General features: G+C 44.2%; 2 pseudogenes; one reads left to right on the top strand and one right to left on the bottom strand.

The window, feature by feature from the left end:
- Nucleotides 1-19,364, bottom strand: part of LOC131192838 (zinc finger protein 420-like) — a 265,780-nt pseudogene that overhangs the window by 169,271 nt on the left and 77,145 nt on the right.
- LOC131192708 (zinc finger protein 737-like) lies at nt 1,938-19,166 on the top strand (annotated as a pseudogene).

Raw genomic sequence — 19,364 nt, 5'->3', positions numbered from 1 at the left:
GTCTCGAGTTTGGCCTCTCGCGATCCCCTTGTTCCTCGGGTCTCCGCCTTGTGGAGGAGGTGGCTGTTCTCGCCCAGCCTGGCTCACCTGGGAGGAACTAACGGGTGGTTTTGCTATTTTCTGCGCAGCCCTCTTTCCCGGCGCCGCCGAGCGTGGTGGCCGCGCCGTGTTGGGCAGCGTGTCGGGTGGTCTGGGAGGCCAGTGGCGCCGCGGGCAGACTGGAGGAGGTGCGCCGCTGTTTCGCCAGGCGGCGGGTCTGGGCGGGCGCTGTGGTTCAGGCGGGCGGGCGGGCCGGAGCTCGCGCTTCCTTTGGTCCGCCGCCGGCGCCTGCCGCCTTCCTGCCTGCTGTGGCCTGCCCCGCTGGGGTGTGGTGCGGCTGCGCGGGGTCCCTTGGCTTTTGAGTTGTCCCGAGTTGCGGTGTGCGAGTCCCGGTCGCTGCGGCCGTGTCCGGCTTTGTGCGCCTGGGATCTCGCGGCACCGCGGTGGAGCGGCCGCTGCTTCTCCGCGGCTCCCTTGTGGCGGTGGCGCGGCTCCCTGGGGAGCCGCGGCTCACAGTTTGGGAATCACTGGTCTAGAAGACTTCCAAGGTCTTTTCCAGCTCTGTTCTGTTCTATTCTCCCAACTGAAAGGGACTTTAAAAATGGCTTTATTGTTCCAAAAATGGCTTTAGTGTACCATTTGAGCAATATTTTTTAAAAAAGAAATATTGCTTGATTTAAATTATTCATTGTTCAGTTTCTCAGATTAAAGTAATCAGTACGGTATGTTCAATTTCTCAGGATTTTCAAATGTCCCTTTGCAATATGTCACTTTGGTGCCTTTATTTCATTTTGGGATATCAAGTTGCTCAGAAAGATCAACCATCCTTTTTTTTTTTTTGCATTTATATCCCGCCCTTCTCCGAAGACTCAGGGCGGCTTACACTATGTTAGCAATAGTCTTCATTCTATTTATATATTTATATACAAAGTCAACTTATTGCCCCCAACAATCTGGGTTCTCATTTTACCTACCTTATAAAGGATGGAAGGCTGAGTCAACCTTGGGCCTGGTGGGACTTGAACTTGCAGTAATTGCAAGCAGCTGTGTTAGTAACAGACAGACTTAGTCTGCTGAGATACTTGACATCTTAGGGGACTTGTAGCACTGGTATGGTTTTGGAGAAAACTGGTGGGGTGCTCCCATCAGAGAAGCCGGAAAGGGGCCCCCAGGGAGAAGAGGGGACCAGGAGGCCCAATTCAGTGTCTGACCAAGAGCAAGATGGGAGTCCCTGAGGGCCCCAAACACAAACTCCCCCGATGGTGGCGCTTCCCTCAGAGCCGCGCCAGTCCCTCTCCAATCTTCCCGCCAGAATTGGCTCCTCCCACCCCTCTCGGATCCACTTTTCCCGCTTCTCGGTCTGAGGGAATCGCAGTGGGTGGGGCGCAGCCAAGAGGAAAAGGGTGGATTCTTGCAAGCTCCTTCCTCCATCGCCCTGCAGTTTTCCCAACGTCTCCCCTGGGGGGGGGGGGGGGTGTCCTATCAAAGAAGCCGGAAAGGAGCTCCTGAGGGGGACAGAGGGAGAAGAGGAGATCAGAAGGAGGCCCAATTCAGCGTGACCCAGAGAAAGGAGCAGTCCAGTCCGTCCCTGAAGACGCCAAAGACCCCTCGATGGTGGCGTTTCCCTCAGAGCCACGGCTGTCTCCTGCCGCTCTTCCCGCCAAAATAGGCTCCTCCCACCCCTCTCGGATCCACTTTTCCCGCTTCTCCGTCTGAGGGAAACGTACTGTGAGGGGCGTGGCCCAGAGGAAAGGGGTGGAGTCACGCGAGCTCCCGCCTCGCTCACGTCTCACCAGCATCAATGGTCCCTCCCACTCTCCCACCCTTACCGTGGGTCCTCCTTCCCCCCTTCGTTTCCAGGGCTCCCGGCCGACGTCCCCACACGCAGCGGCAACAGGCGGAGCCCACGGAGGCTTCCCACAAGAGAGGGGAGAAGTGGAATTGGGAGGGGGGCAGCTTGACGGGTTATTTCGGAGTTGGCTTGTCAGGAATAAGTTGGGCCAAAGGGAAGCTTCTCTTCAGCTGAGTCATCTGTTTCTGGGCAGAATCTCTGTTGATTTCCCCCCTGCGGAGAAAGCCTTTGAAGCAGAAACAGAAAAGGGGAGGAGTTATGCAGATTATGTGCAGCGCAATTGGAGGGGGCCTTTCCGTGTTCAACTGGGGGGGCGTGTCCCAAAGACGACGCAGGTGGGCCCTGGGCGAGGTAATCTCTCATTGCTGAGATGGGGAAATTCCAGGCCACCAGCCGATGAGGCCCAATTTACCACGGCCGCGATTTCAGCCCAGGGACCAGCAGGAGGCGCTCTCTTGGCTGACGACTGACTAAGCCCACTGCGCATGCTCCAGTCCATCGCCGTGTTTCGGTAATTCCGGCTGAGAGTTGCTCCCTGGGAATCTGGTGGGGGGCGAACAAGAGGAGATCCCGCGACTCAGATCCTCCCTAGGGGAGGGAAGGCGATTCTGAGGCTTGGAGGGAGCGAGAAATCCGCCCCATAACTGCTCTTGGCTGTGCATGGGGGGAGATGCAAGAATAGGGCAGGTGGGAGGAGAGAAGGAAGCCTAAAGGGATCCCCTGCTCACGTCTCCATTTAGATTCAGATTTCTGGAAGGATCTTTGGAGAGCCAGCCGAGACCAGTTGCCCGGCGGTGCCAGTGGCTGGCAGATCCCTTCTGAGCCTGGCAGGAGAAGCAGGAAGGGACCCAGGTCAGAGAAGCTTCTCTTATGGAAATATGAAGGGATCTTTACATCCTTCAGTGTATCTCCCTGATAGGGTTTGGGAGATCAATAATGTGAATAGAGATTTAGAGAACCTCAGCAAAATTATTCTTGTGTCCTTCCAAAGAGTATCTCATTTGGAGCGATTCTCCTAATGGGTCTCATCCATCCCCACTGATAGACAGAAGGGTTTTGTGGGTAGAAAATAAAATCCACATCCTCTTTTCTCCTATCTTCTTAACTCCTATTCTTTGCTTATATTTCAGGTTCTGAGGTCCTTCCAGGAATGGGGAGTAACTGGGTGGATTGCACAAATCTTTCTCCTGATCTGTCTTTCCGAGGGATCCCCGAGGATAAAAGTCAAGGTCAGGATACCTCACTAGGTGAGGGCAGACTGTTCCACTGGGTTGGAGACTTTCTAGAAAGATTCTAGTTCCCCTTAATTCTCTGTGTCTTCTCATGTCTTAGTCCTTGGATTTAGTAGAAGACGACCCATTAAGAAAGCTAGAACTCCCTCTTCAAGCTAGAAGACTTAAGGCACACAAAGGAATTCCCTTCCTTCAGAGCACGCCTATAATTTGCCTTTCACAGAAGACCCAACTCTTGTAGGGACCACCTTGAGTTGCATTCTGGCTCCTCCTCCATCCCGAGAGATTTCTCTTTGTTTTTGGCCTTCCTCAAGAGATAATTTTGACTAAATTCCTACACAGATCATTGCTGAGCCATTTCCAACACTGACCTTGCAGGCATGTTTCCTGGGTTGCTAGAATATCCCTACTTTCTCTGGTTTCAAACTGCAGAGAGGATGGGGGGGAGAGAATTTACCATGATTGAGCAAATGCTTTGGTTGCCAAGAGTATAAACTTTCAAAAGGTTAGGAGAACAATCTAACTGAGGTTTGTTCTTCAGCATGTGGTGGGTTTGGTCTTCTCCTTTCATTCTTGGCTCCCATGATGAACCTGTGAAAGGCAGAGTGTAGAAGAGGCAAATGGAGGTTTCCTGGGCAGGACAGGAAGAAATCTTAAGTTGTGTCTTCAAGCTAGAAAAGATGGAAGTTGAACCCTTTCCTGTTTCCATCCTGTCTCTCTCCTTCCCAGTGGACAAAATGGAGTCACTGTTGTTCACTGAATCATCTCCTTCTATTGGTGGAGCTGAAAGAGCTGCTGGATTCCTGACTCAGGTAAGAAAGAAGAGATTAGCACCTTATATGGGGGAGTAGTAGGAGACCTCTGGTTTCCTTTGGGGACTCAACCTATGATAGTGCTATTCCTGAGCAAAGCACAACAAGGAAATTAGAAATTTAAATTTATGATCAGTCAAACTGGGCCGGGGTGAAATGCTCCCGGTTCGGACCGGCTCCCCCGATCTGGTAGCAATGGCGGCTGCAAGTTTGGAGAACCGGCGGCAAAAATCCCTGGCCCTGTCCCCCTGCCTCTGCTGAGCCGCATCATCAGCAGAGGGTTTTTTTTTTTACTTTTAAAGAGGTTCTGGGCTGCCATGAGGCAAGCCTCATGGGATCATCAGAGGAGCCTTTTAAAAAGTTTTTATCCTCTGGCGATCCCAGAGGAGTTGCCTCATCATCACAGGCTTTTAAAATCATTTGTAACAACCTCTTACAACAGCCCATGCCCACCCAACCACACCTTCCCTACTTACCTTATTCCTGCTCCTTTCGGGCTGGGAAAGCATTAGCTAGCAACTGATTATGTCTATGTAAAATCTACCTGCTGAATCTGCTAGCAACTGACTGCCTGCTTTGCTGGCTGAGGAACTCTGGGAATTGAAGTCCACAAACCTTAAAGTTACTAAGATTGGAGACCTCTGATCTAAAAAATATAAATTAAATTAAATAAATAAAATAATAAAATATTTGTGCAGCTTTCTGAGATTTGGTGTGTTTCTGTAGTGTTTCACTCTAACTACACACACACACAAAATCTCACAAAGCTGTATGTGGCATTTTATATGTTTGTGTGTGTGTCAGTTGTGTTGTGTTTGTGTGTAAAGTGTGAAAGTTGGTTTTTGGTACCTTATTGTTTTTTATACTTTGTACTTTATTGTTATTGGCCACGCTCACCCAGTCATCTGACCAAGCCATGCCCACCAATTAAGCCACACCCACAGAGCCAGTCGGGAAAATTTTTAGATTTCACCCCTGAACTAGGCCCACCTCTCAACAAAGATTTGGAGATCTATGGAATTCCTTTGTGGCTGTTTAATTCTGATTTCAAAAATGCCACATGGCAGTTCATGTTTCCTGTCCCAAGTAAAGTAGGCAGGAGACATGAATAGTTAAGCTAAATCTATTTTATTTTAAGTGTAAACTTGTTTTCATATGGTTGGGGAAAGGGATAAAAACAGAAGAAGCAGAAATCCCTAGTATTTTCATGAATGTTCATGAGTGTTGTTTTTTTCAATTGGTAACTTTTTTATTAGTTTATCAAACTCTTCCAACTCTTTGGTACAGTTGAAGGTAACTCCTTTCCTAAAGAATTTCTCAGCTTTATTTATATCCATTTTAAAAAGTCCCAAAGTTGTTCTGTTAGATGTTGTAAATTGGTCTGAAACAAATCTTCCCCGATTAAATTTTCCCTTATTCCCGCTGGTTCTTTTAAGATTGGCTCAAGCCGAACTGTTTTAACATCGAGGTCAATTGGGATGAACTCATTCATATGCCGATTCACTTTATATACGTTATTCTCTGACTGAACTTCTTGGCCTGTGGGATTCCCCCATCTCGCGGGAATGGCCCTCCTCTCTATCGAGGGCCTACCTCTACGAGGGGTCTTGGGACCCGGAGAGGTGGCATGCGTCCAAGAAGAACCTTTGGGGGTTTTTAAAGAAGTTTTTTAGGGGGGGGAGGGTAGTGACGGGTGCTGGGGGGAACCCGTTGGGGGGGAGCCAGTTCCTGCGCGCACTCGCGACATTTCTTCAATAGGTCCAAAGGTAAGGGGAGAGGATTATTGTTCTGTTTCCCAGTATTGAGGGTGGTTCCATCTGCACGGTAAGTGGGAGGGGCAGATATGGCAGAAGTGGGAGGCCATATCGTTCTCTGGAGGCGTGCGTTCGCTGTTTAAAAGCGATCGCTCGCCCCGGCCTCCCAGACTTTTCCCGTTCCCCGAGTGGCCAGAATCCTCTGGGCTTGGGCCTTCGGCTGATGCTGTGCAATGCACGGTCCGTCGTTAATAAAGCCCCCCTGATTCATGATCTTATACAGGGGGGGATCGACGGACCTTATGGGCATTACGGAGATCTGGTTGGGCACAGAAGGGGGAGTTCCCCTTGTCGAAATATGCCCACCGGGTTTCCAGGCATTTCATCAGCCGAGGGCTCAAGGTAGGGGTGGGGGGGGTGGCGGTTGTCATTAGGGAAAGTCTAGAGCCGAAGGAGACCACTGTACCTCAGATAGCCGGTTGTGAATCCCATTTTGTGAAGTGGGAAGATAGGGCTCAGATGGGCTTGTTGATCGCGCACCTGGCTCCCTGCAGCATGACAACAGCCCTGCCCGAGCTGTTGGAGGTGCTTGCCGGGGTGGTGGTGGAGACCCCCAGACTTATAGTCTTGGGGGACTTCAACTTGCCATCGACCGGCTTGTCATCAACGACGGCTCGGGAGTTCATGGCCTCCATGACGGGCCTGGACCTGGCTCAAGTAGTTGATGGCCCTACTCACATCGGGGGAAGCACACTGGATCTGATTTTTATCTCTGGACAGTGGTTGAATGATCTGGACTTAAGAGATCTAGTCATTGAGCCTTTGTCATGGTCAGATCATTCTCTCCTTCGCCTGGACTTTCGGACCGCCACTCAACACCGCAGGGAGACGGGACCAATACATTGGTTCTGTCCCAGGCGCCTGATGGACCCGGAGAGGTTCCTGATGGAGTTTGGACCGTTCCCCGAGGATCTGGCCCATGGCACGGCTGAAGAACTAGTCGCGGCCTGGGAACTGGCCGCGGCTGGGGCTCTGGACCGTGTTGTGCCTTTGCAGCCTCTGACCCGGCGTAGGTCTCAACCAGCTCCTTGGTTCTCCGAGGAGCTGAGGGAGATGAAACGCCGAAGAAGACGCCTAGAGAGTGCCTGGAGATCCAGCCGTTCAGAGGCTGACTGAACACTAGTTAGGTCATATAGTAGGACGTGGCATTGAGGGAAGGGAAGCGTTTATATGTTTCCTCCCTCATTGCGTCGGCAGATAACTGCCCGGCCGCCCTGTTTCGGGTGACCCGTTCCCTCCTTCAACAGGGGGAGCGGGATGACCCGTTGCAGGGACGAGCTGAGGAGTTTAGTGGTTATCTATACGATAAAATCGTTCAGCTTCGGGACGGTCTGGACCAAAATTGGGTAGATTCAGGTGGGACGTCAGAGATTCGTCTTGTTGAGACTGTTTGGGATGAATTTGACCCTGTGACTCCTGAGGACATGGGCAGGTTGTTAGGGAGGTTGAATGCCACCACGTGTTTACTGGACCCGTGCCCCTCCTGGCTGGTGCTGGCCATGCAGGAGGTGACACGAGGCTGGCTCCGGGGGATTATAAATGCTTCTTTGTTGGAAGGGGTTTTCCCTGCTGCCTTGAAAGAGGCGGTGATGAGACCCCTCCTCAAGAAGCCCTCCCTGGACCCAGCTGTTTTAGGAAATTATCGTCTGGTCTCCAACCTTCGTTTTGTGGCGAAGGTTGTAGAGAGTGTGGTGGCACGTCAACTTCCCCAATACCTGGAGGAAACTGTCTATCTAGACCCGTTCCAGTCCGGCTTTCGGCCTGGATACAGTACGGAGACGGCTTTGGTCGCGTTGGTTGATGATCTCTGGAGGGCCAGGGACAGGGGTTATTCCTCAGCCCTGGTCCTATTAGACCTCTCAGCGGCTTTTGATACCATCGACCATGGTATCCTGCTGCACCGGCTGGAGAGTTTGGGAGTGGGAGGCACCGTTTATTGGTGGTTCTCCTCCTATCTCTCTGACCGGTCGCAGACGGTGTTGGCAGGGGGGCAAAGATCGACCGCGAGGCGCCTCATGTGTGGGGTGCCGCAGGGGTCGATTCTCTCGCCTCTCCTGTTCAACATCTACATGAAGCCGCTGGGTGAGATCATCAGTGGTTTTGGGGTGAGGTACCAACTGTACGCTGATGATACGCAGCTGTACTTCTCCACCCCAGGCAACCCCAACGAAGCGGTTGAAGTACTGTCTGGAAGCCGTACGGGTCTGGATGGGGAGAAACAGGCTCAAGCTCAATCCCTCCAAGACGGAGTGGCTGTGGATGCCGGCACCCCGGTACAGTCAGTTGCAACTGCGGCTGACTGTTGGGGGCGAGTCATTGGCCCCGATGGAAAGGGTGTGCAACTTGGGGGTTCTCCTGGATGGGAGGTTGTCTTTTGAAGTTCATTTGACGACCGTCTCCAGGAGGGCATTTTATCAGGTCCGCCTGATTTGCCAGTTGCGCCCTTTCCTGGACTGGGATGCCCTATGCACGGTCACTCATGCTCTGGTTACCTCTCGCTTGGATTACTGCAATGCTCTCTACATGGGGCTCCCCTTGAAGAGCACCCGGAGGCTTCAGTTGGTTCAGAATGCAGCTGCGCGGGTGATAGAGGGAGCCGCTCGTGGCTCCCATGTAACACCGCTCCTGCGCAGACTGCACTGGCTACCTGTGGTCTTTCGGGTGCACTTCAAGGTTTTGGTTACTACCTTCAAAGCGCTCCATGGCTTAGGACCGGGTTACTTACGGGACCGCCTACTGCTACCGATTGCCTCCCACCGACCCATGTATAAAAGTCTAAATAAACTAAACTAAACTAAACTTCATCAGAACATGTCAGTCCCAAAGCTGCACGCCGAGTATGAGTTGATGATTTGCCAGGAACACCTATTTGTACTGGTAATGATAAATATCCAATTGCTGCACATTGATAGTTCTGAGGATACACATTTGTTGCATATTTGTCAAAGAAAAACCACATATTAGGGTCCTTTAACTGCCATCCAGCACAGATAGATCCGACATTAGAAGAATCACTGGCATTAAAAATAGGAAAATTATCAGGATACATATCAGGTGTAATATTAGAACCTTCTGATGTAACATTATTAGTACCCCATAACCAAAATCTTTTAGTACAGTGACTATAATTCCCCACTTTATCTAAAATATGTTTTGCTTTTGGATAATCAGACCAAGCATCAAGCCAATTATGACGAGCATGACAGCAAAAACACAAACCTTGAGTAAATTGATTGATACGGAGATAACACCATTTAACTAAATTCAGTTGACCTGGAAGCGTAGAAAGTAGCCAAGAGGAAGAAAGATGTTGAAGTTGTGAAACAATGAATGTAGAAGAGGTAATTAGATTAGGAATAAAAGCAGCTTGTCCAAAAGCCGTAGGAGGTTCATAATATAAGGTTACATTATGACCATGAGTTAAAAACATATATTGAGCATGACGAATCCAAAGGTTAGGTTTGAGAGGAAAAGCAGGAGTTGTTTCAGTAGTGATAAAAACAGGAGGAGGAAAACAAAGGAAGTAACATAAAAGAATAGTAACAGAATTTGTGATTATGACAGCAAAAACTGCAGCTACAGGATTTTCTGGAGTTTGAGGTAAAGAATCTTTCTCTAGTTGTTGCTGAGCTACATAGGTGGTAGCTTTCACTTGACCCAAGTCATGGCTGGAGGATGTGGCGACTTAGGAAGACGAGCCTCCGTTTTGAGATGCGGAACGAAGTTGGGAATGGGATTGCGAAGACTCTGAGATGCGGAACGAAGTTGGGAATGGGATTGTGAAGACTCTGATGCCATGCCATGATAAGGAGGAACACACCGGCCTGGAATCCACACAGCTTGTTTTGTCAACGGATCCTCAATTGCAGCGTAACCACGACCCCAGGTTATAAGGTTAGCAGGTCCACGTCAGGTAGGATCAGGAAGTTGACAATAGGATACCAGAGGTCGAGAGACAGGATCCTGAATATGAAAACGTAAGTTGACTGGAATTTCTGAAAAGGAATCTAAAAAAGTAATTCCAAGCATAAAGAACAATAGATATCAAATTTTGAATTTTTCGCAAATTGTATGGGCCAGATTCAGTTTTGACTAATTTAGTCAATGTAGCTTTAAATGTATGATGAGCTCGCTCAATTATAGCTTGCCCTTGAGAGTTAAAAGGAATGTTCCATTGTTGACAAAAGGAGGCAAATTCCTTACTAATATATGCAGGACCGTTGTCTGTCTTCAGTTTAGTTGGTCGGCCCATTGCAGAAAAGACAGAAAGACAATGAGACACTGCATCAGAAGTGCGCTCATGTCGAGAAGCAGTGACCCACAAAAAATGAGAATATGCGTCAATAGAGGCATGTAAATAAGAATAAGGTTTAAAATTAGGAAATTGTGTGACATCCATTTGCCAAATTTGATTAGCTTTTGTTCCACGAGGATTTACCCCCATAGGAAAGGGAACAGCAAATTGTTGACAAGAAGTACATCCTCGAACAATATCACGAGCCTGAGAAAGAGGAATATTAAATTGTTTAGCCAAAGACTTAGTATTTTGATGAAAATATGAGTGACTAGCAATAGGATCTAAAAAAAGCATTGTAACATTTTTAGAGCTTCGTCAGCTTGTTGATTCCCTTCTGTTCGAGAATTCTGAAAAGGAGTATGGCTTCGAATGTGCTCCAAAATATGTTTTAAAGATAAAAATAAAGACAAGAGATTGACATCAAGAGAAACTGCACAATAAGCATAAGGAAGAAATTGCATAGCAAGATATACCGGTTAACACCAGTAGATGGCGTAGAACAACAATCTTTTTGAAAATGACCAGATTTAATGTATTTGTAATAACTATTCGAGGATCTTTAGGCAAAGAATAGCTAATATCACCAAGATATTGAGAAAAAGCAATTTGATATGAATCAGAGACAGTCATTAAATGTTCATGTTCAACTTTAGTACGAGTGAAAGCAATACCATCCAAATCTTGACCTGTTAATTGTAGAGGATGTCTCCATGACTTCATAATCAGTTCCTCTAAAGCTGACTGATATTTCGAGGAGGAGAAGCAGATAAATTTAACCATTTGTGAATATGAATTGCTTTTTTAGTAAAGAGAGAATAAAGACAACCAGTAGGTAAAGGTGAAGTAGGAAGAATTGCTAACAATAGTCCCATAGCTATAGAAGCTATTCTATTAACATATCGCAGTTTCAATTTAGTTAGAATATCATGTAGACAATTCTTCTGGAAGGTGGTGAGAGACACCAAGTCTCCAGGATGCTTGGAACCTTTTAACAAAGAGAAAAGAGGTAACATTTCTCCTAGAGAGATTTGAAAATATGGACAAGCCCAATTAATCATGCCTAACAATTTTTGCCATTGAACTAAAGTACATGAAGTTTGTACTTTCAGCTCAGGTAAGATAGGAATAGAAGAAGATTGTAAAACTTTATGCCCCAAATATATGTAAGGTTGGTTATAAGGCCGACGGACTGGTTATTAAGAATTTTGTTTTGGACTAAGCTGAGAATGAATTAATTCTCAGCTATTTTAATAAAATAAGTTTGTTGAGGACTGAACTGTGTTTAGTAATCACTACTTGGGCCTTGGTCACAACATCCTCTCCCTGTTGTTTTATAATAAAGAAGAAGTGTCAAAAATGGTGTTCAAAAGTTCAAAAACGGGTGGTAAGCTATATCTTAAGAAAGCCTCTATAGCTTGTAAGGGTAATAGTGTCATAAATTATTTAAGAAATAAAGGATACTTTTTAAAATTATGTTTTCATCTGTTGGGATTTCTTCACTTTTCACACTGTTGTGCAAATATAATTCTAGCTAAAGTTAATACGTGTAAAATCAAATACATTTTCCCTCTATCGTATATTTCCGGTAGAATGCCCAGTAAAACTATTTCAGGTTTCAGATCTATATGTTGTTTTGTCATTTTTTCCAACCATGTATGTATTTTTGCCCAATATTTTTTTGCCTTTGGGCATGTCCACCACATATGATAATACAAAGCAGGTGCCCGATAACATTTCCAATGTTTAGTGGACATGTCCTTAAACATCTTTGCCAATCTTGCCACCTATAAAATATTTTATACTGATTTTCTTTATATGCAATTGACATAGTTAATTTAACATTTCTATCCCAGAGCTTTTGCCATTTGTCCAGTTCTATTATATATCCAAAGTTCTTTTCTTTATTAGTTTTTATTCTGTTCCTATTAGTATCTGGTCTAATTCTGTTGGTTCTTCATAAAAACATGTACATTTTAGCATCTTTTTCATATCGAGATTGTATCTGCACTTGTGGCCACCATGCTATATCAATCCCTTGATTACGTAGTTCTTGCTTAGTTTTAAGTTCCTCCTTTTCATTCAAAATATCTTTAATTTTTTTCATATTGATAATATTATTAACAATAATATTAGAATGTGCAGAAATGGATAGACTAACATTGATAATTAAGGAAAAGGAGGAAACTGAGTGTTTTTTGACATGGGACCTGTTTTATCAATGGTTGACCAATAAAAAACAAACGTTAGAAACATGAAAATATAAGAAAAGAACTAATCTTATAAGAGAGATTTGTTAAAATGGATAAGTAAATATTATTATCATAGAATTAATATTAATGTAATGAGTACAGTTGTAAATACTTTGATCACTATTTTCTAAATACCATCTACCTAGACAACACAGTTTAATTGAAATTGAAACTTTTATAGGTTATAAAATAAAAAACTTTAAAAAATAAAAAGAAATGAAGGACACAGCTTATTGTCCGTTTGAAAAATAAATGCCAAAACAGCTGTTTTGTCCAACAATGACATGGTTTCCACCCCGCCTCCCAGCTTCAGCTCACCAATTATCTTGGAAGTCCGGCTTCTAAAACTGCTTGCAGGCTTTTGCTGTTATTGGACGATCATCCCTCATGATTCTGGGACTTTCCTTAACCTTGGAAAATCAAGCAGACAAAACGAAGCCTGCTCCTTTTGTTATTGAATTGGAAAAACGACAGTCCAGGGAAAAGAGATTCTTTGGGCACGTCAGCTGCTGGCCATGTCTGTCCCTCTATTTCACTTCCTCTCTTCTTACTTTTCCATGGGTTTTTTCTTTGTATTTTATACTTTGATAAACTAATAAAGTTAAATTGAAATGTTCATGAGCAAAGATGACCTTTCAAAGAACCACTAAAATCATTTGGTTACTATGTCAGACAAAAATCCCATAGAACCTCTTGCAAACATCATGAAACGTCGGTGCCAGTGGTAGATGGTGCCACTCTATGTCACTTGATCAAGGCAGGTAGATGATATTGAAGGTCAGCAGAGTCATAAATGTGATAAAACATGCACTAATTGGCTGTCAGCCATGGCTGTGATTTCTACCCTTTTTATCATGTGTTGAGTCCACCTAGGGAAACATCCAATCAAGAATTTTCACTTTGGCTTTTCGTCCCAAAGGTGCTTTTTTCAACAGGCAGCTGGACTTTCTGGTTGTTCTTTGAAGACGTTTCACTTCTTATCCAAGAAGTTTCCCTGCTTGTTGGATGAAAAACAAAAGGTGTTAAAGAAAAATCAGAAAGTCCAGTTGCCTCTTCAAAAAAGAACCTTTGGGACAACCATGACCATGGATGACTGAGAATCTCCATAGACATTTGTGCTTTTAGGATTTGCAGATCAAATGAGATTTTGCAAATTCTATCGAGTCTGCTGACAGGGCTCCTTCCTTCTTTAGGGTCCTGTGTCCTTTGGGGAGGTAGCCATCCATTTCAGCAGTGAAGAGTGGTTGCTGCTTGATCCCAGCCAGAAAGCCCTGTATCAAGAAGTGATGTTGGAAACGTCTAGGATGGTGGCCTCTTTAGGTAAGGTTCCTCTATACGTAACTTGCTAAAAATGATTTCGTCTCTTCTTTTTTCTTCTACCATTAATTCCAGTCCCCCTTCATGGTCTTCTAAGTAGCAGAGTTTCATTTAGAAGAAGGAGATCAGTGTGATGACCAGCAAGGGTTGACATTCAGTCTTGTGGTCATCCTTGGGCCGTGGGTCATTACTGCAGAGTTATTGGGAAGATGACCAGGGAGAGGCTGTTTTTGCCTGTTGCAGTTGTCCTGATCAGGAACAAATTTTGTCTTGCCTTGTGTTGCAATGACATATGTTGCCTTATTGAATGCAAGTTGGGTATGTCATATTGTTCAGGTCCAGATGTCAAGACTTGTTTTTGCTTTAAATTTTTAACTGCCAAGAATGAGGGTTAGATGAGCAGCCATGCTAGTCTTTATGTTAATAAGTAAAATTCATTCTTGTCATTTCCCTTATTCCTCTTCCGCAGATGCCCAGTAGTAGATAAATCTATGCATAGGGACACCAACGTGGATGTTGTAGATTATTCTAATTTATTTTTCTTCCCCTGCTAGCATTTGATTCGCAGAAGAAGGAAAATGACCAAGAGCCAAATTTAGTGCCATTGCAAATAATCAAAACTGAAATTCCTGAGGAGACATCTGCAAATAAATGGGGAAGGAAGAAATATGAAAAGAGGCACAACTGGAAAGAAAAATCTATTCTTGAATGTGTGGAAATGGATCACTTCCTGACACAACGTGATTCCAAAGAAAATACAGGGAAATGTCAAAGTAGAAACAGATTCAAAGCAAACCCCAATGCTAGTAACCACTGCAAAACTGGAAAGAGCTTCAGCACTGATAATCTTACTTCACACAAAAAAATACAGACAAGGGAGAAATCCTACAATGGTGTGGACTGTGGAAAAAGTGTTGGGTGGAGAAGTAATTTAACTTCTCATAAGCAGATCCACACTAGACAAAAGCTCTCGAAGTGCCTAGAGTGTGGAAAGAGCTTCAGGTATAGAAAGTGTCTGAAATCCCACAAAAGGATCCATACAGAGGGAAAACCTTATAAATGTGTGGATTGTGGAAAAAGGTTTAGTCTGAAGACTTCCCTTACTTCCCATAAAAGGATACATACTGGAGAAAAACCCTATAAATGCATGGAGTGTGGGAAGAGCTTCACAACTAGTAATTACCTGATGTGCCACAAAAGGATCCATTCAGGGGAAGAACCTTATAAATGTGTGGATTGTGGGAAAAATTTCAGTATGAAGAATTCCCTTAGGTCCCATAAAAGGATACATACAGGAGAAAAACCCTATAAATGCATGGAATGTGGAAAGAGCTTCAGTGAAAAGAGTGCTCTTACTTCTCATAAACGGATCCACACAGGAGAAAAACCCTATAAATGCATGGAGTGTGGAAAGGACTTCAGGCGAAATTGTGAGCTTGTTTCCCATAAACGAGTCCACACAGGAGAAAAACCCTATAAATGCCTAGACTGTGGGAAGGACTTCAGCCAAAGTGGTGACCTTGTTTCCCATAAACGAGTCCACACAGGAGAAAAACCCTATAAGTGCATGGAGTGTGGAAAGAGCTTCAGACAAAGCCGTGTGCTTGTTTCCCATAAACGGGTCCACACAGGAGAAAAACCCTATAAATGCATGGAGTGTGGAAACAGCTATAAAAGCAGCGATTACCTGAATCTTCATAAACGGCTCCACACAGGGGAAAAACTATATAAATGCATAGAGTGTGGAAAGAGCTTCAGTGTAAAGAGTGCTCTTACTTCTCATAAACGGATCCACACAGGAGAAAAACCCTATAAATGCCTAGACTGTGGGAAGGACTTCCGCCAAAGTGGTGACCTTGTTTCCCATAAACGGGTCCACACAAGAGAAAAACCCTATAAATGCATGGAGTGTGGAAAGAGCTTCCGTGTAAAGAGTGGTCTTAATTCTCATAAACGGATCCACACAGGAGAAAAACCATATAAATGCTTGGAGTGTGGAAAGAGCTTCCGTGTAAAGAGTGGTCTTAATACACATAAACGAGTCCACACAGGAGAAAAACCATATAAATGCATGGAGTGTGGAAAGAGCTTCTGTGTAACGAGTGGTCTTAATACACATAAACGAGTCCACACAGGACAAAAACCCTATAAATCCACATAGTGTGGAAAGAGCTTCCATGTAAAGAGTGCTCTTACTTCTCATAAATGGATCCACACAGGAGAAAAACCATATAAATGCCTAGACTGTGGGAAGGACTTCCGCCAAAGTGGTGACCTTGTTTCCCATAAACGGGTCCACACAAGAGAAAAACCCTATAAATGCATGGAGTGTGGAAAGCGCTTCTGTGTAAAGAGTGGTCTTAATTCTCATAAACGAGTCCACAGGACAAAAGCCTTATAAATCCACTGAGTGTGGAAAGAGCTTCAGTGTAAAGAGTGCTCTTACTTCTCATAAATGGATCCACACAGGAGAAAAACCATATACAGCCTAGAGTGTGGGAAGTGCTTCAGGTAGAGAACGGGAGATCCATAGAGAAGGCTTAGAAATGTGTGGATTGTGCAAAAACGTTCAGTGTGAAGAGTTCCCCTACTTCCCGTAAAAGGATGCATACTGGAGAAAAACCTTTTAAATCCAGAATCAAACTGTGGAAAGAGCTTCAGTGTAAAGAGTGCTCTTACTTCTCATAAATGGATCCACACAGGAGAAAAACCATATACAGCCTAGAGTGTGGGAAGTGCTTCAGGTAGAGAACGGGAGATCCATAGAGAAGGCTTAGAAATGTGTGGATTGTGCAAAAACGTTCAGTGTGAAGAGTTCCCCTACTTCCCGTAAAAGGATGCATACTGGAGAAAAACCTTTTAAATCCAGAATCAAACTGTGGGAAGAGCTTCAAAAGTAGTAGTTTCCTGATGTGCCACAAAAGGATCCATACAGGAGAAAAACCTTAAAAGTGTAGAGACTGTGGAAAGACCTTTGCTGGCAGTATGTCTCTGACTTACCATAAAAGGACCCACACAAGAGAGAAACCCTATAAATATCTGGAATGTGGGAAGAGGTTCAGATTTCAAAATCACCTTACTTCCCATAAGAGGATCAACACCGGAGGGAAATAGAAGGAGTTTTTGAGAAAACAGTGTTTCTTAAGAAAGAAAGAAAGCACAGTGGACAGAAAAATATATGTACAGGCAAGGGCATAGAATCAAAAACTAGTGAAGTATTAGTTCCAGCATTAGTAAGTTCACACCTGGAATACTGCAATTACCGTATTTTTCAGACTATAAGACACAACGGATCATAGGACGCACCTTAGTTTAGACGTGGAAAACAAGAAAAAAATAGTTTTCTGCCTCCGCATTACATTTTTGCCCTTCCTGGCTTCCAAAAGCACTCTGCAGGCCAAAACCAACCAATTTTTGCCCTGTCTGGTGTCCAGGACTCTGCAAGCATGCCCATTTTTGGCCTGCAGAGTGCTTCTGGATGCCAGGAAGGGCAAAAATGGGACTGCTTCTGGGCACTGGGGAAGGCAAAAACAGGACATGCAGAGGCTTTGGGAGGCCAAAAATGGGCCCGTGTTCACTCTATAAGACGCACAAACATTTCCACCCACTTTAGGGTGTGTGTGAGTCTTATAGTCTAAAAAATATGGTAATTTTGGTTATGACATTACAAAAAAGATATAGAGACTTTGTGAAAAGTTCGGAGAACAGCTAAGGTAGTCAAAGGCCTGAGGACTAAAACATATGAAGAACGGTTGCAGGATTTGGATATGACTAGTCAACCTAGATTTCAACCTAGAAATAAAGAGAAATTTTCTGACAGTGAGAACAATTTACTAATAGGACAGCTTGCGTTCAGAAGTTGTGAGAGCATCATCACTGGAAGCTTTCAAAGAGACTGGACTGCCATCTGTCAGAAATGGTATGGGGTCTTCTGCTTGGGCGGGGTGGGGTTGGATTAGATGACCTACAAGGTACCTTCCTACTTCGTTTATCTAGTCTAGTGAAATGAAGGACTTGGGGTGACATGATAGTAGTATTCCAATATTTGAGAGACTGCCACAAAGACAAGGGGGTTGATTTATTTTACAAAGTAGCAGTGGGCAAGACAAGAAAAAATGGATGGAAAGTCATCAAGGAGAGAAGCAACCTGGAATGAAGGAGAAACTTCCTAACAGTGAGAACAGTTAACCAGTGGAACACCTTGTCTTCAGAAATTGTGGGCGCTTCATAACTTGGAGGTTTTTAAGAAGAGACTGAACAATCACTTGTCTGAAATTGTATAGCGTATCCTGCTTGAGCAGGGGGCTGGTCTAGAAGACCTACAAGGTCTCTTCCAGCTCTGTTCTGTTCTATTCTCCTAACTGAAAGGGAATTTAAAAATGGTTTTATTGATCCAATGGTGTACCATATAAGCAATATTTTTTTTAAAAAAACGACTTAAATTTCTTTATTTAAATTATTCATTGTTCAGTTTCGCAGATTAAAGTAATCACTACCATATTTTCTATTTCTCAAGATTTTCAAATGTCACTTTGGTGCCTCTTTCATTTTGTGATATCAAGTTGAGCAGAAAGAACAACTATACTTGATATGTTAGGGGACCATAGCATTTGGCATGGTTTTGGAGAAAACTGTTAGTAGCATGATTGTGACTTTGTGCTTTTTATCTTAATATAGCTTTTTAAAAAAACATTTCCTGATTATTAACCTCCTTTCACAATTTGAAAGGTTAATAAATTATTGGAAACAGTTTTTGCGCAATGTAAACAATGCCCTACTTTATATACATTGAACAAAACAGATAAATGAAGAAACAGATAAATACGGAGGGGGGGGAAGAGTGATGGAAAATCTTAGAAAGTGCTAGAAGGGGGTGGAATCCGTTTTCCATTGCACAATGATGCCTTGAAAAACCATGGAATGAGATAAGCATTAGTAAGGTAGATTAGTAAAGTAGATTAGTAAGGTAGATTGATCTAAGTGCCAAAGCCCACTGCAACTACATAGTGAAAAAAGCTCTTAAGAGTTGTAAACCTAATCTTGCGTAGCTTCTTTTCCAAAAACACCACACTACTAACCAGAGCATATAAAACATTTGCTAGACCAATTCTAGAATACAGCTCGCCTGTCTGGAACCCTCACCACATATCTGACATCAATACAATTGAACGTGTCCAGAAATATTTTACAAGAAGAGTTCTCCATTCCTCTGAAAACAACAAAATACCTTACCCCACCAGACTTGAAATCCTAAGCTTAGAAAGCTTGGAACTCCGTCGCCTCCAACAAGACCTAAGTTTAACTCACAGAATCATCTATTGTAATGTCCTTCCTGTTAAAGACTACTTCAGCTTTAATTGCAATAATACTAGAGCAATTAATAGATTTAAACTAAATGTCAACCGCTTTAATCTAGATTGCAGAAAATATGACTTCTGTAACAGAATCATCAGTGCTTGGAATACTTTACCTGACTCTGTGGTCTCTTCCCATAATCCTAAAAGCTTTAACCAAAAACTTTCTACTATTGACCTCACCCCATTCCTAAGAGGACCATAAGGGGCGTGCATAAGCGCACAAATGTGCCTACCGTTCCTGTCCTATTGTTTTTCTTTTCTTCTTCATATATATATATATATATATATATATATTTGTCATCTTCAGGCTTCAGCTTCGTTGCTTCTGGGAGCAATGTGTGATTGCAGCTGTTTCTTCCTTTAAAAGGAAGAAACAGCTGCAATCACACATTGCT

Source organism: Ahaetulla prasina, chromosome 2 (assembly GCF_028640845.1).
Source record: "Ahaetulla prasina isolate Xishuangbanna chromosome 2, ASM2864084v1, whole genome shotgun sequence".
Classification (NCBI taxonomy): domain Eukaryota; kingdom Metazoa; phylum Chordata; class Lepidosauria; order Squamata; family Colubridae; genus Ahaetulla; species Ahaetulla prasina.
This window is presented reverse-complemented; position numbering and strand designations above follow the sequence as displayed.